We start from the raw sequence: 27157 nt of genomic DNA, 5'->3' as shown, positions 1-27157 counted from the left end.
TATCAGGGTGGTTGTTTTTTTGTTTTTTTTTTTGTTTTTTTTTTTTTTTTTTTTTTTTTTTTTTTTTTTTTTTTTTTTTTTGTTTTTTTTTGTTTTTTTTTTTTTTTTTGGTTGTTGGGGTTTTTTTTGGTGAGCTTGAATATGCTCTGAGCTTATGCTTTTCCTTCTAGGTGTCAGGATCTGGATGCTGGCCCTTTGACTGCTGTTGGCTTTTGGAGAGTAGCTATAACTGATTAACCTTCAGTATCTTTATTTTCTCTCTTCATCCAGAGTTCAGACTTACTCAACCTTGTCTAGATACCAAGCTAAAGTAACAGTGAATTCTTAACTTGAGTTTTATGGGTTTCATTTTCTAATCCACTAATTAGATAATATTGTAATTAAATCTCAGAAGTGATTCCAGCTAGTGAAGTCCAGTGAAAAGACTGGACAAAATGCAGTTTGATATGTCGTTTTCCTTTAGAAGGAAGATAGTTTCACCCTACCATTTCCTTTATATGTCATAGCCTGTAAATGGAAAAAAATGATGTTCACCTTTCTTTTCTGTCTCAGAGAGCTGAGACCCACATGGCCCAAGTCTGGGTGTCCATGGTCTCTAGGTGTGTACATGGGGAGTGCTCCTCAGCCATTCTGGGGAATTTGGGTTGTTGTGTAGCAGTGAACTCAGGATTCACTGGGCCAGGAAGAGAAGAGAGCAGAACATGGCTCCATGGGTGGGGCACTCTGTGGTAGATGGATGGCTTCAGTTCTGCTCCAAGGATGCATGTTTTACTCAATGCTGTTTCCTCATGTCCCCTTTCAACTGTGTTTTAAAAGGAGAAGAATAGTTCCTGCTTAGCTATTTCAAAGATGGGTCACAGACCCCTTCTTTCAGGAAAGAGCTAAAAGCTGTGAATCTGCAGCAGATAAAAGCATCTTCCTGCAAAATGTGAAGCACAGAGTAGGTCACAGTCACATTTCAAACACGCTTACTGTTTCCTAAAACAGCTGCTTCCTTGCCCTCCTTCCCCCACAACAGAAAATGAATTCTTGAAATACTTCTCTCAGGAGCAAAGGGAAAGATTAGAGAAAGATTAAGACTCTACCTCTTTCTTTATCCTCTTTCTCCCTGATAAACATGTGAAAAGTGTACACTTGTTGCTGCAGGCTGAGCGTGCTGGAGGAAGGCATGGGCAAGGCTGAAGGCTGCAGTGTGCCTTGTCCTCCTGGCAGCTGCTGGGGGAGGATGTTTGGTCTCTCCTGCCCCTCTCCAGCCTGCCTGGTTCTGTACCACCACCTCTGGCAGGTCTCTGTTTATCCACTGGGGTAAGGGAGCAAATGACTGTGAGAAAATTTCTGCTGAATTCTTTGGGAATGGGGAAGCAGGGCCTGAGGTAAGTGATGGGAGACCACACAAATCCTCTTTAGAATAAGTTTTGCAAGAGCTGATCTCTCTTCATCTCTTGACAACAGGAGTCCCAGATGAGTCCCCTTCTGCTGGAGCTTGGGCAATTAAGAATTTTTGTGCAGGGTAGAAACAAGTCTGGATGTTTGTGCTAGAGGAGAATCAGTGAAAGGGAAAATGAGGTGAATAGCTAGAGCAATCCTCTGAAAGGAAGAGTGTGCATTTATGAGAGAGTGAACACAGAAGTCAAGAAGCTGGTGACAGGAAGAAGGCCAGAATTATCTTTAGACCAACAATAATACCAGTGTCTATCTTTAGTACCACATATTAATGTCTCTTTGGATGCCCTTTTAGTTCTCCCTCGTGAAGCAGTGGTGCCTTGAGCAGGTATCTGGAGAGCTTTCAGAGAGGTAGATGCTGGAAAGAGCAAGTTTGACCATGGAATGCCTGACTTGCAAGTGCTTACTCTCCTTGTTAGCCTTGGCTTTTATACCATGGAAGAGAAGAAAAAAGCTGAAGGTGAAAGAGAAAAAAGCAGCACAATTTAGCAGCAGACATTTTCATTGTTGTGTCCTATCTAGTTCTGGTTGGTGGTTATTTTTCCAGGTTTTTGTTTTCCCTAAAGCTGCCCAGTGCTCATCCTTCAGCCTTACAAAACCCAGTCATGGTATTTCTGATTTGTGATGGAAAGCAATCCTTTCCTACATTCTTTTTTGCAAGCCAGCCCTCCCGAAATTAGATATTCTTCCAGCTAGCAGTAAAGACAAGAGAAATGTGCCATCTTCAACCTGGTAGCTGACCTTCATCTTATGAGTAAGAAAAGGATATTAGTTTAATTTACTCTTTTGGTGTGGTAGTGGGGGGCTTTGGCTGGACTGAAAAGCAGTCTGAGCAATCTGAGACTATGAGTTGAATGGTTCAGCTGACATGCACGTGTAACTCCAGGCCCATCAGGATAGTCAAATGAAAACTAGGTGACTTGAAGGGTGATAAATAAGAAAAGATTTTTTCATTGAGCAAATTCTAACTTCACTGTGCTTAGATTTAGACATTAAATAGTTACATTAGGAAAAAGTGCATTGTAACAGGCAAACTGCAGATTTTGTTTCTAATTAACTTTGTATTCCAAAATTATCACATTAAACAATGCAAGGGGACGTGATGACCCTGCAAAATATTTATAGTACTACAAAAATATTTTCTTATAAATTAAGGTTCTCTGACAGAAGCATAAATATATACATTGAAATTCAAACATGGATATAGATACAAGTGTAATAGTAATGAAAGCTGTCAGGGCTGCACTGGTCTTGAAAAGTGATAGAAGTGTGGGAAGATATTTTGGTGATGACAAATGAATCCCATCTGTTTTTCTGCATGGGGCTGGAGAACAATCTGAAGTGATATAATTTATCTAGTTGTATCATTAGAGAAGGGTCTTGGCAATATGCCGCATCTTGTTCTTGCTTATTCTTCAGTATTGCTTCTTTGTGAGCAAAACTTCCTTTCCCACTGTTCTTCCTCTTTCCCAACCTCCAGTATAAGAGGAAGAGGATGTTAAGACATTAACTTCTTAGAATCAGTGCAAGATAAAAGCAACATACAATATCTAGAAAATTAGTAGTCTTGATACATTGATTCATTAAGCTTTAAATAACATTTGAGTTTCTTGTGTTCCAATTTCCACACAGGCAAAATGTCTTTTGACCTTGGCTTAATAAAGATTGCTTCATGGTGTAAGGTGAAATAAAATAATGCAAAATGCATGGTCCTGTTACTACTCATAGTGTGTGAATAATGACTTGAATGAGATATATCAGCCCTGAAATTTGCTGTGCTTGGTTTCTGAATTTCTTTTCTCAGGGATTTGCTTTTTGAGGCAGCTTTTCCTGTATTTCAAGTAGTCAATGAAGTGTCATGCAGTGAATCCTTTTCAGTTTTAGTTTTGCATTTTTATTCAGTTGTTTTCCTTCTATCTATTTCTATTTAGGTTTTTATCAGAAAAGTGAATGCTTGACGTCTTTTCTTACCTTAATTACAAATCAGTTTTGATACTAAAACTGTAAAGAAGGATATTTCATGAGCACTTGGCCTGCAAATTGCATAACTGTGGCAAGATCCAAATCCAGCTTTAATAAATTTCCAGTATATTTTCAGTGTGTCCTTGATCCTGCCATCTGATATTGCAGTTGTCTCCAATGAGCAGAAGCATGTCATGTCATGGTTTAAATAATACATTGCCCATTCCTCTGTTCTGTGTCTTTTCTGTACATGGACAAGGTCTCTGAACAGTAAATGTTAGTTTAGACTTTCAGAGGCATTCCAGGACCTCCAGTACCACTGCACCTCAGGTAATGAAATATTATCTGACTCATGGAACTGGCAGGAGAAAAGGCCCCTTAGGGTCTGGGTTTCTAACAGTGAATACATTATTGTCTCCTGCTTTTGAAGAAGATCTCTCTCTCACTATTTCAACTGCCAAACAAAAATGCCCCTAAGCTTGCTTTTCTGAGATTATTCTGTGAATTCATGCAATTTACAATCAGGACTTTTCCTCATATTGGTCCCTACATTTTCCCTATTTTTTTCCCCATCCCAAAGGTGCTGCATACCTTTATGGTGTCAAGTTTTACTTTTTCATTTGAGAAAATATAAATCCACCCATGTATTGATAGCGATTTCCCTGTTCACACTTCCCTTACTCTTTTTCCTGACTGATGAAATGGCACAATGTTTTGAGGTATCTTTTTGATCCCCCCCCAGTACCAATTTCATCCTGATAACTCCCTTGGCCTCTCTTAAGACTTGTGGCTCCATTCGAGCCAGACAGACTCCTGTTTTGCACAGCTTTTGAAACTGAGTCCAGCCCAGGTCTTAATTAGCAATGACATATTCCCTGAACTCTGGGTTGGGAAGAGAAGATAAACAACTCTAGGTTGGTAAGCAGAAGATAAACAGCAGTTGCAGCACTCTTGGCTGGGAATCGTGCCCTCAATGCCTGTGCTTGATATGCAGGCAGGGTCCCTAAGCTGCTTATGCTGGTGTCCATCTGCTGAGATGGCAGAGTGCCTTGTCACAAGTTGTTTGGACTCCTGCCTTGAGGCTCAGAGGTGCCAGGCGATGATCAGCAAAGCCTGCATGACAACGCGAGCATCATTTCTTCTAGAAGAACAGCTCCTTTAAGCAATTAGTGTACTACAGGCTGCTGCCACGGGCCTCTTAGAGCATTAGTCACCTGTTGGTGAGTGTGAGCCAAGCAGAGAGCCCATGAACCATACCAGAGAGCAGCCCAACCAGCACAGTGGCGTTTGTGGCTGCCAAGGAGACAGGTTGTGCTGCCTCAGGGGCACCGAAACTCATCAGCGCCTCTCAGGGCGTCAGAAAAAGGATCTCAGCAGGCCAGAACTGCCTGGAGGCACATCCAAAACAGTCGCTGTAATGGCCCCCAAGTAGCAACTAAAACAAAGTAGCAGGAACAGAACCTGTGTGACAGCTTCCCACCTAGAATTAGGTAATTAAATCAATATAAAACAGGGTAGCTTGGTGCTACCTTCTTCAAAGAGAAATATAAGACTCTGACCTTATTCTTTCCACTGAATAAACACCTGTGATATGGAAAAGAAGGTAGAATTAATTTTGTGTAGGGCTAATTAAGTAACCCTACAGGCTGGTGGGGCTCAACATAGCAGTGCTTAACCACTTTGCTAGCAGAAAAAACAGAAGGCAAGGGGGAAATTCTGAATAATGCTATGTGCAAGTGCAATAGAGGGAAAAGTCCTGAAGTGCAGGGCCTTTTTCAGCACCTGTTTTGTCTCAGGAGTCCTGAACTACCCCTTAGTTTAAGGTAGAGTAGCTGCCTGACAACGGGAGCAATTCCATCAGCTGGGGTTACTAAAAGTATTTTGTCTTGAGATATTTTAAATCACTACAAGCCACTTCTTTTGGAGAGGAGTCCAGAAGCAGCTTCTAACCCATTCTGCCTGCCTCGTTCTATCCAAAGTCAAATCTCCACAAAATGAGCTAGGATTTTTTTAACAAAAAAATCCCCCTGTTTGGGGAAGTAAAGTTTTAACAGCTTTTATATGCATTGTCCCAGTTAGCGCATTTCAAAAATGAAAAACAGTTATATACGTATATATATATGTATGTATATGTATACATATATATTAGATTTTTAATTTAAATTTTCTGTTTAATTGAATAAATTTTTATTATTATTTTTAAAATGCATGGCAAAACATTTTAAATTGAGCAGATTTTGGCCATGCTAGTAATTTTTAGAATTTTAGCAGTCTATAAAGTTCATGAAATATTAATCTAAGAGAATCTTGAAATAACGTTTCATTTTTATTTTTCTTGCACAGCAGACCACTGAAATCAGCTGTATCTGTGCTTCCCAGCATTAACCTTGGGGTAATTTAAAAATCTCTGAGTTGCTGGAGTGGACAAAAGGACTTGTGCAAGGCTCTGTGTGTTTCCAAGAGTGCACAATGGGCTGTTCCCAGCCTGCTCTGGCTTGCACACAACTGTCACAGTCTGTGTCAGGTCTCTCACTGCCGTCAGTGGGAATTCTGCCATTAACTTCATTAGGACCAAGATTTGCCCTAAGCCCCAGCTGATATTTTGTGTACACCATTGGGGTTACGCTGTTTCCTGCCAGATGATCACTTGGAGTGCCAGATGAAGGGATTTTGGCAAAGCCTGCTGAACAAAGGCTGTTGATTCCTTGTTATGGGAAAGTTTTGGTTCTGAGTCATGTAATAGCCTTTGGATTTGCACTGTACAGCTGAGTTCAGAAAGTAGTCTCTGGTGTGCAGAGACATGACTAATGCCAGAGCCTGGGTCTTTGACAGCTGCAGGTAACATCATAAACAGCAAAAAAGGCCTGTGAGTATGTAGATAATGTAATTTAAACATAGGGTGGACTTTGTGTGAACTTTTACTCTCTAATTGGAAAGAAATACAAAATGAGCTCCATAACACAAGATATCGAATACCAAGTAAATAACCCATGGCATTTATTCTGTGTGCTGTCCAAAAGACTCTGGATTGATATTTCAACATGATGTCACAGATTCATTAACTGCAGAACTAGCTTATTCTTCAGGAAGCATCTTAGTCTGGAATTGTTCTGCCTGGAAAGTAGGATTTACTCTACTCATTGTACAGTTTTAAGATTATTTTCAGAATAACGATGTAAATAGTCACAGCTCTACTATAAAATGCTCTCTAAATAAAAATATTTTGTCCTTGGGTCTGTAAGTATAAATATTACTGACAATAATATAGTTTCTTTGTATAGACTCAAGAATAAAGTTTGATTAGTGATGTTTTCCTCTTACACAAGGTATATGATAAGTTCCTGCAGATTTTTTTGGCTGGCCATGTTTTATGGTAGCAGCTGACACAGAAACAAAGTGCTGATCCCTTTGCCAGCCTCTCAGGAATGATGCTGGTGCATGAGGAGCTGTTGCTCATATGACTAGCACCAGCATTCTTTTCCCCTGGGAAGCAAAAAACAGATGGAGATTATTGTACTCTGAAAAAAACTGACTCTGGTCCAGAAGATAAACTTGGAGAAGGAGAAAACACTTCTGGTTTTTTCATTCCACACTCTTCTATGTCGAAACCTAAGGCAGCTTTCCTTGCAGGTAACAAGCCCAATTGCATTGCTTATGATGGAGAGAATATCGGGGTTTGGCCTTTCTGCTGAGATCAACCAAAAGTATCATTTAAGGGTGACTGTGGCAATGTGACGTAGTTATGATCTACAAAAATGTCAAAAAAGGGTAAAAAACATAACAGTAGTCATTGTCAGGACTATGCAGTGCAGCATCTTGTCTTTGAGAGTAGCCAACAGTGGGTGGCTAGGGGAAAGTCTGAAGGCAGGGCAGATGGTGATACTTCACAGGATTTTCTCCAATATTAAATGAGAAGCTCAGACCTCTGTGATACAGAACACACAGAGTCAGGAGAGTGACTATTTTCAGTCTCTCATCTCCTTGTTTGACTTTGAAATAGCAGAACACATGGACAGCTCCACATTCCATTACCACGAGCAGCTAGCTCAAAGCCTGAGCCAGGGTAAAATTATGGGCAAAGCGTGCATCACACTCTGCATTGTGTGAAGAGACTGTGCTGAAGAGCTTGGAGATTTAGGACGAAACTGGATGCAGATAAAAAGACCCTTTAAAACAACAAATGGAACCGTTCCCTGGGTGTCTGCAATAATTTTCAAATACACATGATAATTAATTCCTCCTAAGTTTATATTTGTATTTCATAATGAAATGCTGCTGTCCAGCATTTTACCCTAAAGAAAACTTTTACTTCCTCATTTTTTAAGCATCCCTTGCTGATTAATAAGCTCCACTAATAGAAGAGTTAGTTCTTTTAAAATTAAAGCTAATGTCAAGGCCTCTCTTGTTTGCTAGCTTCTCTGCAATTTGCTTTTCACTGTTAGGACTCAGAACGAGACAGACATAATAAACCTCCTTGTGATCCACAGAGCCTTTGTGCTGTAATGAAAGCTGAAAGCAAGGAATATGAGAAGCTGGAGGCTTCTCAATGTAAGTAATAAAAACAGGGACGAGAGAGGAGCATAAAGGATGATGCTTCAGTAGTAGTGATAATAATGACTCCATCTCTATTTCCCTACTGAGCAGGGCAAGTTGTAGAACTAAGCAAACATGAAAAGGTCAGAGGAAAGAAACCAACAATATCTCTTTTTTTTTTTGTCTGTAGGACACAGGTGGAGTTTAGGTGCCCAGGGCTAGGAAACATTTTCCAGTACCCATAAAACCCCAACAATGCCCACTTTCAGGAAAAGGATTTTGAACATCCACACTAACAAGTTTGCAAAAGCAAAGAGAGAAGCAAAGAGAAGGAACACCTGCCTTGCCCTTCTGTGGTCCAAAAGCAAGGTGCAAGGCTTCCCCAGTTTATCTAAACCCCCATGCATGCAGAAGTGTCCTTCAGGTCAAGACTTACATACAATTAACTACTTTCTGTCAGATGGAGAACTGTATGCTTTAACTTCCATTAGAAGCTAACTCACAACATGGTTTATGTTTTCTTTAGCCAGTGACTGGGCAATTTGGCAACTTAAAATGCACAGTAATAGGAAAAAGTGTGTGTGTGTGGGGGCGGGCGGCGGGATGTGCAGGTTTTTCAAGCCAGAGGAGAGGAGGAGGTGAGAACTTGTGAGGGAAATGATATGGAGACACCAAGGGCAGTGGAGAAAGAGGGGCATAAATGCTCCAGGGGCCAGAGCAGAGGTTCCTCTGCAGCCTGTGTTGAGACCGTGGTGAGGCAACTGTGCCCCTGCAGCCCATGGGGATCCACAGGAGATGCAGAGATCCACCCACAGCCCATGGGGATCCACCCACAGCCCATGAGGAGGTGCCCAGACTGGAGCAGGGGATGCCTGGAGCAGGCTGTTATCCAGGGGGAGATCCAGTGCAGGGGGCTCCTGCTCCCAGGCTGGAGCAGCCTGTCCTTGGGGGGCTGCACCCCATGGAAAGAGACCCAGGATGCAGCAGTTTTGGGAGGAATCTGTGCCCATGGGGGGAATTCACAGTGCAGCAGGTGCAGTGGGATTGGTGCTCGTGAGAGTGGAGCCACATTGGAGTTCAGGGAGAACTGTCTGCTGTGGGAGGGGCCCCAGAGTCTCACAGGGAAAGGATTCCTCTCCCTGGGCAGCAGAAGAAAAGCTTGGTTTTGGACTGACCCAAAAAAACCATGCCCTGTCTGCCTGCACCTCTTGGGTAGGAGGGAGGGAGGGGTTGGGGGAGAAAAGGTGTTTTAAAGGTATATTTTACTTCTCATTATCCTTCTATGATTCTGTTAGTAATAAATTCACTTTGCCACCTGAAGCTGAGCCTGTTTTGCCCTTAAAGTGTTTTCTCCCGGTCCTTATCTCACTCATTAACCCTTCGTTAATTTTTTTCCTCTCCTCTGCCCAGCTGTGGCAGGAGAGGTTGAGCCAGTAACTCCCATGGGTGCCTGGTGTTGGAGCAATGCCAAACTCGACATATGAATACTCTGCTTGTTAGAAGGAGACAACATAATCTTGCAGATCTGTTTTTTTTTTAATTATTATTTTTTTTTATTTTTTTTTAAATTTTTATTTTTATTTGGGACCAAGAAAAACATAAAGCAATACAGACAATTTCTTGGGGTGATGACAGGGAACAATAGCTTTTAATTGAATTGTGGCAAAATTCCTTGTCTTAACTTGTAACTCTGAAGTTTTGGCCTGCTTTTCTTGCACCTTGATGTAGGACTTCTCTGTGCTGCTAAAGTAACTAGTGAAGCTTGACTTCTCTCTAACTTTCTGGTAGATTTATTGTTATTATAAAGTTTCAGGACTATTTATCTATTTTGCACTTTTAACCTTTGTGTTGATGATTGTTGCACTCCTTCTGAAGTAGTCTTTTGCAGCCTTCTTAAAATGTGGGAGTCTTAAAAAATATCTGAAAACTAAATGAGTTTGTACTTCAGGCATTTTATATTCCTCTCTCTCCTGGGTGTTGTTTAATTACATTATTCATCTCAGTACAAGTCATAACAGAAGAGCTCTGATTTTTTAGGAGCAAACAACAACTAAGAGATAAGTGTCTTATGCATGCACAAAACAACGTGTGTGTTAATCTGTAGAGAGCTGTTTTATCATCTGGGAGCAGAAATACCTGGAAGTACAGCTGTAATGAAGATCAAGTGAAGGCAGTTTTCCTGGGCTGGAGAAATCACATCATACAGACTATATTCTATAAGACTGATCCTTTAAATTGCATTGAGGGAAGGTAATGACACCTCAGAGTTGGGTTAGATCCAGCACTATAAGACATGGAGATCTTACTGAATGGTTTCATTTGAACCCATTTACCATCCTCATTAAAATCACAGTAATGAGAAAGAAGCTCTGTTCTGTTCATAATGTCTCCTGTCAGCCTGCAGCCTGCAGCCTGTTAGAAGGAAAGCAGCAGAGCACAGTCCTTGCACCTGTTTCCACTGCTGCTTGATGCTGAAAGGAGGATGGGAGGAGCAGTAGGGTGTGAGGGGCAGTTGAGGGCATTGAGTCTGCTCAGCCTGGAGGAGACTGAGTGTTGCGGTGCATTTTGAGTTTTCTAAAGTTCTGTATAGTTTTTGTTATTGAATTTCTGTAATAGTTCATTCCTACCCATCCCCCTTTCCCAAATACTGTCGTTACCCCATCAATAGCCCTCTCCCAGCCCATTGTACCTCCCATTGTATCTTATCTATTGACATACCCTAGTTCCTGAGTACCCTGGCAGAAGCTGGTGACTCAGCCAAGGCTTCAGTTATCCCCACACCCCTCTTGCCCCAAAATGGCCATGCCAATGCCCCCTGTACCTTAATCACTTCCCCTCATTTCCAAAAGTAACGTCCCTGTACTTAAGGGCAGGTAAGGGCTAGAACAGCTCACTCACACTCTTACACCAGGGCCTTTGGCCTGAATAAACCTTCCTAATTACTACCCAGTGTGAATCTGCTCTTTTTCCAAGCCAAGATCACATCTCTGTCTGAAATCTGGATCCAAAGATATAACTCATTTATGTGGTATCTGAAGAGCAGAGCTGGCCGGGAGATCAGCTCGGAAGAACCATAACTGAGGGGACACCTCACCGCAGCTACAACTCCCCTGTCAGGGGAAGAGCAGGGGCAGGCACTGATCTCTGCTCTGTGACAGTGACAGGACCTGAGGGAATGGCTGAAGTTGTGTCAGGGCAGGTTTAGGTTGGATATCAGGAAAAGGCTCTTCACCCACAACGTGGGTTGGGCACTGGAACAGCTCCCCAGGGCAGTGGGCACAGCACCAAGCCTGGCACAGCTCCAGAAGCATTTGGAAAACACTCTCAGGCACATGGGGTGACTCTTGGGACTATCCTGTGCAGGGTCAGGAGTTGGACTCGATGGTCCTGGTGGGTCCCTTCCAGCTCAGCTTGTCCTGAGTTTTTGTGATCTATCCTTTCTGTGCGTCTCAAGTGTCTTCAGAGGATATTCATTTCAATGCCAATACAGTGTTTGTTGCTTTGCTTTGGAGAAGATCTGCAAGAAATGATCACCTGCCTGATTTCATCCAAATATATTGCAAATATTTATTTAAAATATTGTGAGGAAGTAGAATAGAAAATATTTTTCCTCACGCATTTAGAAGTTTATTCTGTCAAAAAGGATTCATGTGTGTGTGTATAAGGGAAGGAGAAATTTTGCTGGTACCATGGCAACTGTCTCTTTATTTCATAGAGTAAAATCTTGTAGCTTTCTTCATTTTAATTGAGTAATTTTGTCTCTCCTTTTGTTTTTCACCTCCCATGAGAACAGCTGATAGAATGCTGTGATCCTTTTGGGTAGCCCTGATGTTACCTTTATTTATGGTGGCTCTCTAATCCTTAGTAGAGATAGTAGCTCCAGAGTAAAGAAATACTTTACTACCTCTGGTCTCTGTGGCATTTCTGCTGCCTTACTGAGCACTAGAAACCCATTTCCTTCTCTTGCACCTCTCAGTAAGAAAAAGAGTAACTGAAGTTGAATATTTCAAAGATTATGGCCCAAATGGCTACCAAATAATGATAAAAGAAGCCACAGAGGCCAATTTTGTCCTTTGAGCACTTGTAAATGTTTCACACTTAGAGCCACATGGCTGCAGCTGTGAAGGAATGATGTGAACAGACACAGGTCAGATTAAAAGAAAGGACAATGTTTGTGCTTCCCCAGATCATCTATCTTATGTCCAGATCTTGCAAGATTTATACCAGGGAAGAGAAAAGGTCTGTATGTGGAAGACAGAAAAGACTCTATGTGTGTGTGTCCCTTTTATTATATTGCTTTCATTAAATATTACAGTGAGGGAGCCCAGTGGTGTCAATAATGATGGAAACAGTTTTGCAGTTAGAGTACATCAAAAGCTTGCTCAAAGATGGTTTTTTCAATGGAAAAAACATTCAAAAAATTCTGCTGAGAGAATGGAAGCCTGTGCATAAGTTACATGAATTATGGGGTCAGAGCCAAGAATTTCTAATGAAATGTTGATGAATCTTGAGTAAAATGGAGAAAACAGCAGTCCTCATATAGACACATACTGGTAATTTTTGTACCATTTTAGTCCTGTATGTCCTGATGTTCTGTCTAGATCTTACTGGCCTGTGTTCAGCCAAAGCACCTCATGTTACACCAGAGAACTGTTCCTTGTGGGCGTTTCACCTCCTCACATCGGATCAGATCTTATTCCACTATCTCCTGAAACTTCATCTTGCAACCTTTGGATTTTCTTCTAAAAAGTCTCACAGTGACAAGAGTATTTAGTTTTATCTGCCACCACATTCTACTCGTGCTCTAACTTTTGCATTTGCCTTTAAGAGTAAATTTTCCATCCTTTTTTTTCCCCAAACAGCTCACTACCTTCTATTCTATTTCCAGTGCTGAAATACTCAGTGCTCATGCTTCAAGTCAATTCAAGCCATTCCAAATTTTATTCTCCTATTGTTTTGTATTGACTGTTGCTAATTCTTACATAAGTGTATTTCAAGTTTAATGGTTTCTCAATTCTATGTTGCTTATCAGATAACTGTAGGACACTTAAATGTATAAAGCTGGTATTTTAGAAGTATTCTTTTATTGCTTTAGCTTCAATTGATTGCAGTGACTTTCATTCCAGTCCTTTGAATAGCTTTGGTAACTAAACTGTCCTCTAAAACGTGATCGCTTTTGATGGGGAAAAAAATATGCTAAACTCAAGAATCTGGGAGTTGCATGCTAAGTTAACATGTGTGATACAGAAATTGCTTTTAAAAAGTTTAAAAATACACAGGAAGTGTGACTGGCATGGAGAAATTATTTATTCACGTACATACATAAAAAATTAATCTGCTTGGCTGAGAAAACATGGGGAAAAAAAAAAAAAAGGAGGAAGGAGAAGAAGATGACTTCTGGGAGTTTGATAGTGCCATCAGCTTGTGTTTGCCTTGCTGGCAGCAGCAGCTGTAGCAGGAGCTTAAGCCTATTTTGCCTCACCTATTCATGGTTTGCCAGCCCTGCCTGCCTGGCAGCGTGCAGCATCTATAACTGTCATGCCTGAGCTGATGCTATTTGGATGAGTGCCCCACAAATCACAGTAACTGCACACTTGGTTTGTGTGCTTGTGCAGGATATTCCCTGTGGAACTAGAAGATACCACAACTCATAATAACGGTCAGAGTCAATATTGCAGAGATGAGGAAAACTATTTGCTTAGCATTTCTAAAAATCACATTTATGATTATATTGTGTGGTACCTGTAATCCAAATATGGATCCAAATATGGATCCAAGTATGGCCTAAGGAGTGGAAACAAGCTAGCAAAGGAGAAATTATTACAAATGTCAAAGTGCTTTCCAAACAGTCTTGAGTGGATGGAAAATCTCCAAAAGGCTGTTAGGTTGGGGTTTTTTTCCTCTCTCCTAATCACTTACCCTTGTGTAATGGACTTGAATTCATATTGGGGAAATGAAAGATTAATCAAATGCATTTTCTCTCTTTTCATCAAAGCAGTTCTTTGTGTGGGTCTTCCTTGACCCATATCCACTTGCAAGTTGCATCTTCAGGCAATGGATGCATGCCAGCAATATTTCAGTGCATGCCAAGCTGAGCATAAGTGTTATTCTAGAACATGATTAAGGACTTTCTTTGCTTTCCCTTGTCTTTAACTTCACTGGAATACTGGAAAAGTACCAAACTGAAGAGCTGATATGGAGCTGACAAAGTAATGAATCACCATTTCCAAGTCCATTACATTTTAAGAATTAAGAATAACTGCTTGATTCCCTCTTCTAGAGAAAATGCAGCATCAGAATGACATTAAGTCAAGATGGAAATTTGCAGGAGATAATTCTGTTTAAATAAATCTGTTCTGTAGGAGGGGGACATGAGGACATGGGTAATCTTTCTTCTGTGTAACAGCCTGAAAAATGTCATGGTGCTTCATGTCAGCCAGCAGATGAGAGAGCTGTGTCATCCTGTTTACCTGTGATAGTGCACAGCACATTTGAGTACATCTTATGGAATATGACTTGAATATTGACTCAATTTAAGAAGACTGGTAACAAATAGCAATGTGGATGGCATCCATTCAGAATGGGAGAAAGACACAGAAAGATATAAAGCATTTAACTCAGGCTCCTTTAGTGGAATATCACTGAACAGTAGGTGCTTGCTTTTATTTGGGTTGTGTCTATGAGCTTTTCACAAGCCTGAATTTTATTAATTGTATGTACATACACAATATGTACATACACATATATACATTTATCATATATACCTACATACAACAATGCTTCTGTAAATCTTCAAAGTTGTGGCTTGTCAGTTTACTACAGGTTTGAGCACTGGTTGGAAATAAAAACACAAATTCATGATTAGCAATTTTTTCAATCCCTGAAAAATCTCCTCTAGGAGTTAGATACCCTGACTCCCAAAAGATCTCATGACCCTGTGATCCTCACAGTTTTGAGGATCAATATATAATTTAGACATGTTACCAATATATAACCCCCAAGGATATTGGTAACATGCCTTAAAGATCAAATGTACCTGAGATAATTTTTAAACTAAGAAAAAAGAAGTACTGTGAAGCTCTGATAACATAGGTCCTGTTAGCTCAGTTGATACTGGGCCATTTGCAATCAGTTTAATTCCAGTCATGGGAAAAATAAAAATGGCTCTTGGCTTAAGTAACTGGTGCCTCAGCAAAGCAGGAGCAGGAGATAGAACTGCACAGGACTTGAGTTTTCACTGCTTCTATCCTTGTAACACTGAAAACAACTCACAGGTTTGGTTACCTTATGTTGGCTCAGTTAGAAAGGGAAAGACTTTAACAGATACATGGAAAGACCTGAGTTAGGTTTAGTTTTCTTTAAAGTCATAGATCAGCCACATCATAATTTCCCTAATAAGGCAAAACAATTTAAAGTTACTTCTAACAGTCTTTCTCACCTTTGTCTGTATCAATTTTACATGCATATATAATTTGAGAAAGGACAGACCTGACAATATTCCAATATAACTTTGGAACAAAGGAACCTGCAAGCAGTAACTAACAATATCAATAAGTGTGCCAAGATTTTTGGTTCTTTCAGAAATGGATAGTGCTTTGATGCTACTACCTGTAATGTAAGGGTTTGAAAAAATCTCTAATTTATTTCAAGAGCTACATTTACCCTCGGAACAGCAATACAATGTCTCAAACCCTTCTTTGTGTAACTTTCTCTGTAATTGGGACTCCAGGCATGCTTTGTACTTTGACCATGCTCTCAAGGCTCACCAGAGATCCTTTCCAAGTTTTATGTTGATGTAGGAGGCCACAATCATGTTTTAAAGCGAAGTGGTTCAAAGACCATTGTAAAATCAGGCTTCCCACTAGGTGGCAAAGAGAGACAGTGATTTGCTCTGCATTTCTGCTCATGGGAAAAGGAGGATGAAAAGCAGCCAGCTACCGAGCCAGGCTTACAAAAATACATTGTGTTTTACTGGTCTAGCCTTTTGCAGTGAGGTTGAGTTTGAATGAGGGTGATTCTGGAGGACTGGAAGGAGCAGGCTGACTAAGGCAGTCGAGACCAGGAAACAAAAGCTACCTGCGTGTAAGGAAAATGTTCTAATTTCAGTTTATCCATTTCCCACTTGAAAGGTGTGTGCTCCTCCTTTTAATTTCTTACAAATTCCAGTATTCGCTGTGGAGGACCACGATGTTGTGGTCAGCTCAGCTACATTGCTGAAGCAGTAAGCTTATAAAAAAGTAATTTAGTTAATGAAGAAATTCCACTAGCCATTCTACAGAATGTTAGAAGTATGGACTACCTCTACTGTCATTGCTGCAGGTAAACCCATCTATAATCTGTGCATTTACAGCCCGCAGCTGCACATCTTGCAAGGTGGAGTGGAAGCTTCCATAATGAGAAGAGAAAAATTTGGGAACTTTTTTTTCCCCTTTCTTGTGTTTTTCTCTACCAACTTAAGGATCAGAAGAGGTTTCCATAGGTTGGATATGAGGTGATACAATACTTATTATAAAACAAGTTCTGTGCTGAGAAGTTGAAATTTGTTACCAGCATTTGTTGTTGCATTGCCAATATGTATTTTACTCAGATTTATAAAGAATTTTGATTTTCCATTGGAAGGAAAAGAATGCAAGTTTCATTTGTGGAATGTAAACAAAGCACTACTACTGGTATTGTTAAATTGTTATGATTTTTGACAAAATTCAGCTGGTGTTTCAGATATTCTTCTTGCTGGAAAGATAATGAAGTTCAAAAAACTCTATTTCAAGAATATATCTAAACTATATTCTATGCATCTATATATCTATATATAGATATAGTTTCTCTGTACTTTCTATTATAATATTTTTTTTGCTTATTTTTAAGAGCTGTAATATCTCAATGAATGAGAGGAACTTGAAATTTGAAATAGAAAAATAATCCTGATACACATGTAGTCTTCTCTTCAGAAAAAAAAAATCATACTTCTCAGGACAGATTTAGAGGTAATAATAGAAAAAGTAATTTCCACTTCATATATTTAATAATATTAGACTCACATTTATAAACTTATTGCATAATAAATGGCAATAGAATATGGTAATAATGATCATGGAGAAGGAAAAATATTAGTCTTAAAAGAAGATAATCTTTCCAGTAGACAGTGACCAGGATGTTTGTTTTATGTCTTATGGTGAGGCACAGGAATAGATAGTTATTTCTTGCAGGAAGGCTTATAATTAATTATTGACAGAATTTCTGTGCTAGAAAGTTTTTAAAAAGTTGCATTTCATTAGGATTTGGGAGAAAAAAAAAAACCAAAAAAATCCTGAATGTACTTTTCTTTTTTCTAGGAAAAAGGTTATAGTTGAAGTGTAAGGAAGATAGTGAAAAGAATGGGGAAGTGGAAGAAAGAATGGTGGAGATAAAGAATGTGGAGAATGTGAGGGAGACAAGAGGGCTGAAATGCTTAAGTCACTAGACATATATATATATATATATATAATGTTTCAGAGAAATATGAGGAGTCAATATTTGTATTGGGAGTGTCAGAAAACCTTGAAGACACTCAGACAAGATGGGAATGGAGGACCTACAGCTTGTAAAAAATAGGGAAAATAATAAAGAAAGGCAAGAGGCTCCAGCATTTGAGTACAAGAGGGTGAAGCTCCACTGTGTGCCTGTGGAAGAGGAGGAACAAACTACTTTTGGAACTGTCAAGTTAAACTTTGAAATGTTTAATTGATAGAAACATTGTCCATGTGGGAAGTAACATTCAAGGACGTAATTTCACTGTGCCTGAGGAAGAAACTGCCTGCTGAAAATCTTTCCCATGTATTGTATGGAATGAGCACAACAGCTTTAATCCTGTTGTGACACTGAACATGTGGTTTAGTATAAAGAGGATTGTTTTGGAAAGGCAGTCTCAATTTTCTTGGTAGATAAGAGAGAAAATGTTCTCTTGGCTTCCACTGCTATCTAAGCATCCAACAGAACTGATCTAAGAGAAAACCTAAAATAACAAGAATAAAGCTTGTGTGGAAACTCACTATTCTGTATAAAATAAAAGGTTTGGGTGGGTTTTTGTGCATTTTTTTTTGAGGAATAACTGCATAAAAATGACTATCCTCCAACTGTATTCAATAGCATTCAATACAGTAGATCTTTTCTGTTCACCTGCTTTCATTTGGTTTGGTCATCTCTTTCTTTAAATGCCAGTCAAGATCTGGAGAAAAACCAGGTTTCTCTGTGATGTGTTTCTTCACAGGTAAACTTTAAATGCACAGCCTATTCTCTGAACTCCTCTAATGAAAGGATAATCTGGAAAATCCAAAAGGTTATTTAGAAGCATGGTTCTGGAATTTCAAATATGCTTTGGATACTAATTTCTCAGCGTGCAGCAACTCTTTGGAGAACTAAATATTCATCATAGCCAATGTAACAGTGTGTTTTATGCTCGGAACACATCTGAAGGGTAAAGAAGGTCCAAATTCTTGACTGACTCAACACTTACCAGAAGCCCCCAGAAACTACATTAGAATTTAACTTCACATTTCACTTAGTCTAAGTTAATTGAGCTCTGTTTCAAAGTAGGTGGGCAAAGAGAACTCACCCAGATTTCCATAGGCTGCTCCAGAAGACAAAGCATATGCCAGCATTTGTGAGCTTAAGCATGAAATTACCTATGGACAACTGATGGCACTGTCTACCTCAGATTTATATTTATCATATGCCCATAACTTACAGAGCCTCTTAAAAGCTACTAGAGTGATCTAAACCTGTCCTCTGAAAATGTTCAGTGGACAGAGTTCACTGCTACAGCTCCAGGTAACATACAGTATTTGAAGGCATACTGAAAAGTGGTAAAAAGCATTGAATAGGATATCCTTGAAAAACAATAAAGTAATAAAGAATCCCCCCCCCAAAAGTATTGTTTTTGGGTTTTTTTTTTCCTATTTCTCCTCAACTATGTGTCACTTACATATCTATACTCAGCTTGTGCTAGAGCTGTGGCTGTAAAAATCCCATTCATCTTCACCATGCAAATTCTAAATAGCTACATATATATATATATTTATAGATAGATATAAAATATATAGATATGTAACTATTCTAATAGTTACATATATATATATATACATTTTAAAATAGTTGATTACATGCTTTCCCTTATAAAAATACCTACGTAAATTAAACATCTCAAAGACTAACCTTGATCAAATGAGTTTTAGAGTAGCCAGCAAGAGAACTTTCTGGGTGGTTAGCACTGTTTTTTTTTTTTTTTTTTTTTTTTTTTTTTTTTTTTTTTTTTTTTTTTTTTTTTTAATACATGCTAGAAAAACACAGACATTCCAAGGACTGAAACCAAGGTGGTACCATGACAGTTTTGTTTAAATTAATGGGCAGACATCTCGCAGTGTGATCTCAGGAAAATAAGAGATGGATTGATGCAGGGCTCTATTTATAAAGCCTTAAAGGACAGTAACATAATTAAAGCATTAAATTTGCTAAGAAAAGGCTTTTAAGTCAGGCAGAAAAGTCCAGGAAAACCAAAAGGCTAAAAGTCAAGAGAGAGAGAATGTTGAAAATGTTATTATGTTGTTCTGTTTATATTTAAAATGTTGAGGATAACTAAAAAGGAAGCAGTTTGCGAGGAGTTCTGTATTTTTTTCATCCCTAGGAAACAGTAAAATCAAGACTGGGTCTATTTCTGAAAGAAAATGACTTACCCACACGCAAGTGTGAAGCTGACACTAGTGCATGAACATCAGCTAGTGTGAAACAGGAGGTTAAAGCACACAGTTAAAATGGGCTTTTCTAGACTTAAAAGGCTGTAATCTGTGAAAGAGAAGCACTGCAATACCTGGCTGTGAACTCAGTAAATCAATTCCCTTTGTATTCTTTCTATGGTAACCAACAGGTCTGGCTTCAGTCTCATATTAAATTATTTTCATGACAATTCTTTTATGTTGGAGTAAGTTAAATGGCGAAACACTGTGTTTGAAGAGGATACTCAAAATGTATGTATATTTTAAAAAAAAGCCCTGAGGGTTTTGACTTTTTATGTTTAATTTGCAGTGGCAATCTATCTTTTTATTATAGCTGGTACTAAACCAGTGATTTTCTTGTGAGCTGAGCTGAATTTCATTACATCAAAAATTGAAATTTCAGGTTCAAACTGCAAAATTATTATTTGCAATGGTGCAAGAGGTACAATGAACACAGGAGGTCCTTCAGATCTTGGGTATCCTGTATGCTAGAGATGACACTTTGAAATTTATTTTGCCAGCCTGTTGGGTTTGATGTAGAGTCACAGGAGGAGAACAAAACACAGAGCCTTTCTCTCTATCCAATCAAAGGAGTGCCCTCCCTCAGATGCATTTCAGATGTGCCCTCAGATGACTTTTCACACCTCTTGCTGACTGGGAGTCTCTCTTTCTTCCCTTATGGAGTAATACAAGGCAATTGCCCTTCCTGGATTTAAGAAAAAGAAAGAAAGCTGCCATGAATCTATGTTCTTGTGTCCTACAGCTGATTTATGTCCAGCATTCATTAACAGCATGATCAGGGCTCCTGGGCATCCTGGCACAGCTGCTCAGGTGTGCTGTGCATTACCATAGAGCTCAAGCCCCTAATTTTGAAGTCCTCACTGTTTCCGCGTGTGGTGTAAGGAGAACTAAATACTTTATTCTTTGCTCTGGCTTCCAGTTTCTGCAATGGCAATCCCAGCAGATGGATCCTGCTGTGCACCTGGTCCTTTAACCCCTGTGTGCTGTCCTCTGGTCATCTGTTACAGGTCCTGGAAATCCACAGTGGGCCATTTGGGAATAAATATCATAAGGCACACATTATAATCCAGCAGACCATAGCAATTGCATATAAAACATTATAGCATATCATTAAAACATTTACAACTAATTAGTTTAAAGCAATAGACTACCATAATCATCATCCACTAAATAATTAGTATTAATTACTTGGAGGATTAATTAGTTTGCTTCTGAAGCACTTTGAAGACGGAAAGCAAAGAATAACTGCCAGGTATCATGACCTGTGTTCCCTTACAACTGAATATAACATATTGTCTAAAATGTGTCTTTTTGTTTATATAAAATTGCATTTCATTAGCCTGGTGTGTGGCAACATTATTGACTGGATCTGACAGGGTTCTGTTGCTATGAAACCCATTCAGACAAGTGGTCCTTTCTCCAGTCTCAGTGAGTGATTGCAGCTCTCCTGGAGGGAGATCTAAGACTTGGAGGAGAATGCAATTAAGATTCATCATGCACAGGGAGTGAAATTCTTCCCCTACATTGATCTGTAATGTATTTTTACATGCATACTAGTATTAAGAATCTAATTACTACATACTGAGAGCAAAATTTGCCCCTGAAAAAATTAACTGTAACTAGTTCAAAGGTGCTGCTCAGGAATCTCTGTAGTTCTTGTGCCTCAAAAAGCCCCACATTAAAGTTCCTGATTTTGTCAAGTACCTAATGCCAGGACCTTCTAATGATCTTAGTGGGAGCAGTGGCTGCTTTTCAAACCTCAGAATCCAGCATCTTTTGCACAGACTCTGAATTTATCTGGTACAAAACAGAAATCTTTGTGTGTGAGAGGTCTATTGGCTCATCAGTGCTCCTTAGCAGGTATGCAAAACTGTGCAGAACTAAAATAAATTGTGGGGTTTTTTTGTATTCCATAGAGAGTTCTGAATGTTAGATATCTGTAAGGGTTTGTATGTTGGTCTCTAAACACTAGTTTTCTGAAAACTGAAAATAATCTGAATTGTCCCTCCCACAAATGGGAAAATAAAAATCTAGTAATTAAACCTCACTGTACATGATGGCAAATTTTCTGCATGAATATGAAAGGATGATTAATGGAGTTATAAATCTCTAAACCCAAGGAATGATAAGGAAAATCCTGTGATAAATCCCTAACTTCACAGCCCTGGCTGTGAAGTTGTCTGCCCTGGCAGACATTTATATCTAGATATTGCAACAGTCTTGATCAGTTTATTGTCAAGAGACAAAAGCCAACTGAAGGGTAGTGTTAGACATGAATAGTCAGCAAGTGACCTTCAGCTCCTTTAAATATTTTTAGAGCAATTATGTTAATACTTGTTCTTAAGCACCAAAAGCCTTTATGAGTTTCATTTATCCTTTCTAGAATTATGTCAAAGTGCACCAAAAGTACATTAACTACAGACAAGTGATGAGCTATTCAGCAGGATCTTAAACCTCAGTGAAGAAGAGGTTTAATAAGATGAATATGATGTTGATATTATAATGCCCACAATCCTTAAATATTTCTTTCAATTTCCTTCAGTTTTGGGGTGAAAGAGATTAAAAGAACAAGGGACCAGTGTTAGCATAGCATGTTTCTGAGTTATACAGCAATTGCAGTTGTGTTTATTTTTTTCAAGTGAAAGCATACTGCTCATTCAGTGGGAATTCTGATTTTACATATGGACTTTTTATAACTCTGAGGAATCCATTAAAAAATGTTTGTAACCCTTTGAAATCCCACATGTTCTACTGCCAGTGAGGATTAAACCATAAATGTCTTCTTTGCTCTTTCCTAGTTTCAAGAAATGTTGGCTATGTACTTTAGAATTTTCATAACGACCATGGACTTAGATCATGATGGGCAGGGCCAGGAGTTGGGGTCACGGATCCTGATGGCTCCCTTCCAACCCAGCATATTTTCTGATTCTATGATGACATAGTTATCAAAAAATACATGCTGAATATCTGTCTAGAGAGTATGTGAGCCTTTAATCTTGTGCATGGGCGGGTCCAGACTCTCTGCACACTTTTATCCATGAAGATCTCCACAGAGCTGACATGCTGGGAGCCACTGTGGGTGAATCACTGGCTCAACACACTTTTCATTATGTTTTCTTTTGGGTGTTGCAAGCAGGTTTTAGAAACTCAGTGGTTTCCAGTTATGTTTTCTATTGCTGCAATTGTCACAACCACCAATAAAAAAGTTTTAACATTGCTTGCCACCGAGTAGCAATATGTGATACTTCAAAAAGCTTTCTAGAGAGCCTGCTTAGGATGTAGGAACAATTCCTTTTAGTTTGGCACTTATGAGTTTGTAACAAGACTGCCACCTTTTCACAGTTTATGCAAGTAAGTTTTCCAAATTCATATTGAAAAGGGCAAGGGAATGTATTATGTGGGCAAGTTAGACTTCATCTTATGGCTGTTGCCTGCGTAGGAATATTTTCAGTAAATCACAGTCTTTACACTGTCCTTGGATCTTCTGCAGCCTCAGCTGTCACTGCTGTATAATGTACATTGATTTCTGTTTGGTATTCAGAAAGAGAGAAAGCTGTTTAATCATTTGGTTTCTGACTTGCTAATAAAAAAACTGTCTTCTTTAATAAGTTTATTTTAGATAAAGCTACAGTCTCTGCCACAATTTGACATACTTCCTTAAGTTTCTTAAAGTAACAAATGATGCTGAGGATGAGACAATATCACTGCAATTTCTTCTTACCAAGTGAATGCCTTTGTGATTTGCAGAGTTGTTCAACACCCAGAGAATGAAAGCTATTTAATCATTCTCCATATGAATTGTAAATAAAGTTTTACAATTGTCCCACTACGAGGGAAATGAAAGGGAAAAAAAGGAGAGAGACTTCATCTCATTGTAAGGAAGCCATTTCTAATAGTGCCATGCCTATACCCAAATGTGAACATCTTTTATATCACCAGCAGTTTTCCACCCATCACATCTCATTGATATTCTGCTTCATTAAAGTCTCATGATAGAAAAGTTATTAATATGCAGAGGCAGTTTTATATCAGATTGGGAAAAAAAACCACAAAACACCTCAACCTCAGTCTAATAATATAATTACTGATGTTGTATGATGGGAAATCACTAATGTGATTAGAAGTGCCTGACAGATTATAGGAAGAGATTTGATAAAGTCCACCTGGGTTTGGAGAAGTCAATTGATCCAAGTCTCAGCTGCTGTAGGGAAAAGGGAATGGAGGAAGCAGCAGAGTTGGACTGCAATCAGAAGAGCACAAATCAGTTTCCTTTAATGGGTCTGAAGCTGGCTTGCTCTTTGTAGCCAGGTTACAAAGTGTGCATTAGAGATGTTCCCCAAGTTTAGCACTTGGTTCCTGTGTGATTTGAGGCAGGTAGGCAGCCAGAACAACCACAAACCCACAGCTGGAATGCAAAGAGTAAATTCATTTCATGACCTTGCTAACTGGAGGATCTTGAAGCAACACCCAGGCAGGGATACACAAGTGGGAATGTTGGCACCACCAAGCTCAGTCCAGCCTGGCAGGCAGCAGGGCTGCTGTGTGCACTCATTTATCAGGGGCCCATGCTCTCATCTCCCCTAAGGCTTTTATCATCTCTGAGCTTTGGTTTCTGTGGGAATACACAAGACAGAGAGTAAGACTGGTTTGATAACCAGGATGCCATGGCAGGAACAAACAGAACTCTGAGATTACAGAAGATGAGATTAAACCTTCTTATGGGAAGAGGAGAGATTCAGCCAACCCCCCATTTTACGATGGATAAATGCATGTCGTTTGTATGATCTTTTAACCTAATTATTGTAGTGGAAAAATTAACCTTCCTGAAATGGTATATAAGCTTTTGGAAAACCTGAGTAAAAAATTGAATTCTGATCACCAAATCAGTCTTCCCATCTCTCCATCAATCGTCAATAGGTTTCTATTCCAAAACAAGGAGCTCAAGGATGTCTGTGAGAGCACCTCCAGATCCCTCCAAACAGCCCTGTTATCTCTACACAGAGATTCTATTTCCCAAAACAGAAGGTAAACAGCAGATGGGGTTGATATATAATTAAAAAGCCATTGTTGTCTTCGAAAATCAAACAATCTATTCAATGTAACTGGCTTTTTGAACCCAAAATTCAGCTTTTTGCTTTATATTGGTGTGTGAGGGTTTTTTCCTCCCCACCTTACTGTAAGTATGCAGCACTGCATTGATGTGACCTTGTAACTGCGGGCTTTGGAGTAGTTATGGAATTGCTCCCAACTTTGTAACCATTTGCATATAGAATACAGAAAGAAGCATATTATTCAAATAAATCAACTACAGCAATGTTTTAGTCTTGTGTTTAAGAAATACTTGCCTTTGATAGGACATTTTCCTCTGCAGAGAATGAATGTACTACTCCACTTAAGCCCTGTTTGCACTTCTTATCTACAAAGAAGAGCAGGTTTCATACATCTGATGAAAAAATCCTCTTTTGTTTCAGAATCCTGAAATCTAAAAAACATAATGTGTATTATGTTCCTTTGTTTAAACATTTGCTTCACCTATCTGGTCTGGTTGCAACTGTGGGAGGTAAGCAAAAATCACTAGATTTTTTTTAACCAAGTCTCATAATTTACTGTCACATAACTCTTATTGAATTCCAAATTATCACTGAATCACAGAATGCCTTGGGTTCAAGAGGACCTTTAAGACCATCTAGTTCCAAATTCCCTGCCATGAGGAGGGATACCTTCCACTAGATCAGGTTTTGATCAGGGCCCATCCAACCTGGCCTTGAACATTTCCAGGGATGGAGCAGCCACTGCTTTTCTGGATAACCTGTTTCAGCGCCTCACAGTAAATAATTTCTTCCTAGTATCTGATATAATCCAACACTCTCTCAGTTTGAACCAGCCCCCTGTGTCCTATCACTCAATGCCATTGTGAAAATTCCCTCTCCAGCTCTCTTATAGCCCCTTTGGCTACTCCAAGGTGCTGTCAGGTCTCTGTGGATAGTGAAAAGTCTCTGCCTGTGTTTTCCTTCTGCTGATGCTGATTCCACTGTGACTTGATCTCAGATAAGTGGTTCTTTGCACTTAGTGGTCAGAGAGCCTTTGAGCTTTAAAGCTATTCTGCTTTCTTCTCAAGCGCACAATTTTCATCTTAACCCTCTCAGCTTGGTGGCTAGAGAAGGAAATGCCCTTTCACAGTAGGAGAACATTTAACACGAGCAAGCAAGGGCCCAAACTTGAAAGTGAAAACAATATACTTTGCATTGAAATCCTGGAGACCTCAAAGCTTATTTCTTCCCAAACCAGAAAAAGCTAAAAGCAGTCAGAGTCTTTGGGTAAAGATCTGTTCTGCTGAGAAAGTGTCTTGATGAATGATTCCTAAAATGTGATTTTGCAAACATCATAATGCAGAAATACAACATGACTATGTAAAGCAATTATTTTGCTAAAAAATTGTATTTATACCACTGTGAGATATATGAATAACTGTGGTTCGTATCCTCACCTAGAGACAAACTTCATGTGCTGCAGATTAGGGAACAAGGAAGGAAAATGGTGGTTCAGACAAACTTCAAAAATTTCTTAATCCTTTGGACATCTTCAGCCTGTGGGAGCTGTGTCAGAAATCCCCCGAGTACAGCATTTTGAAATGCATGACAGATTGTAAAGCCATGCAAAGGGGTTTTTATCCATTCAATAAAACCTGAGGATTAATTCCTTTCATGTTTCCTGCATGAGCATGTATTATAGAATTAATACCATCAGAGGCAGGTGCCTGTTTCCTTTCATCCTACTGCCAGGCAACCCTTCAAAGAGCCTGGCTCCAGCTTCTTGAGGACCTCTTCACAGGTATCCAAAAGCTGCTGTTCAGCCCTCCAGAAGCTGGCTCCTCTCCAGGCTGCTTCTCTAACTCCTTCTGAATGGCAGCACTGCCCACACTACCACTGACAGCCTCATCTCTCTTCCCCGTTTGTGGTCACTGCTGGTTTGCTCAGCTCCATTATTTGCTGAGCTCCACGATCTCCTCCTCATCCTTGGAGGAGGTGAGTGAACATTGATGGAAATAGGAAATAGGAGAGGTCACAGTGCAGCTCCTAAGGCACCCCTTTGACATACAGACACCTGCCAGGTGGTCTACTCCATCCAGGTGGAGAATGACTGTGGGTTTTTTGTCTTCTTTTCTTCTGTCACAGCCAGGATTAAATGCTTGAGAGACGGGGTTTGTGTTCAGCCTCAGATGTTTATTAATTCTTACCCACATTACAGTCTCACAAGTTCTGAGTTTTAGCTAGCAAAGTGAAAAATGGCTCTGTCTCTATCTCTTTACAAGGTCTTTTAAGCACAAACTGTCCAATTATGAAATGACACCTCAATTATTTTTACTTTTAACCCAATAACCAACCACCCGTGGCCCACAATGTGAATTCTTCTACCCAATTACAAAACACCACCCAGAGCCATGAAGGAGA

This window comes from Zosterops lateralis, assembly GCF_965231275.1.
Source record: "Zosterops lateralis genome assembly, chromosome: 6".
Lineage (NCBI taxonomy): Eukaryota > Metazoa > Chordata > Aves > Passeriformes > Zosteropidae > Zosterops > Zosterops lateralis.
Note: the sequence above shows the minus strand (reverse complement) of the source record.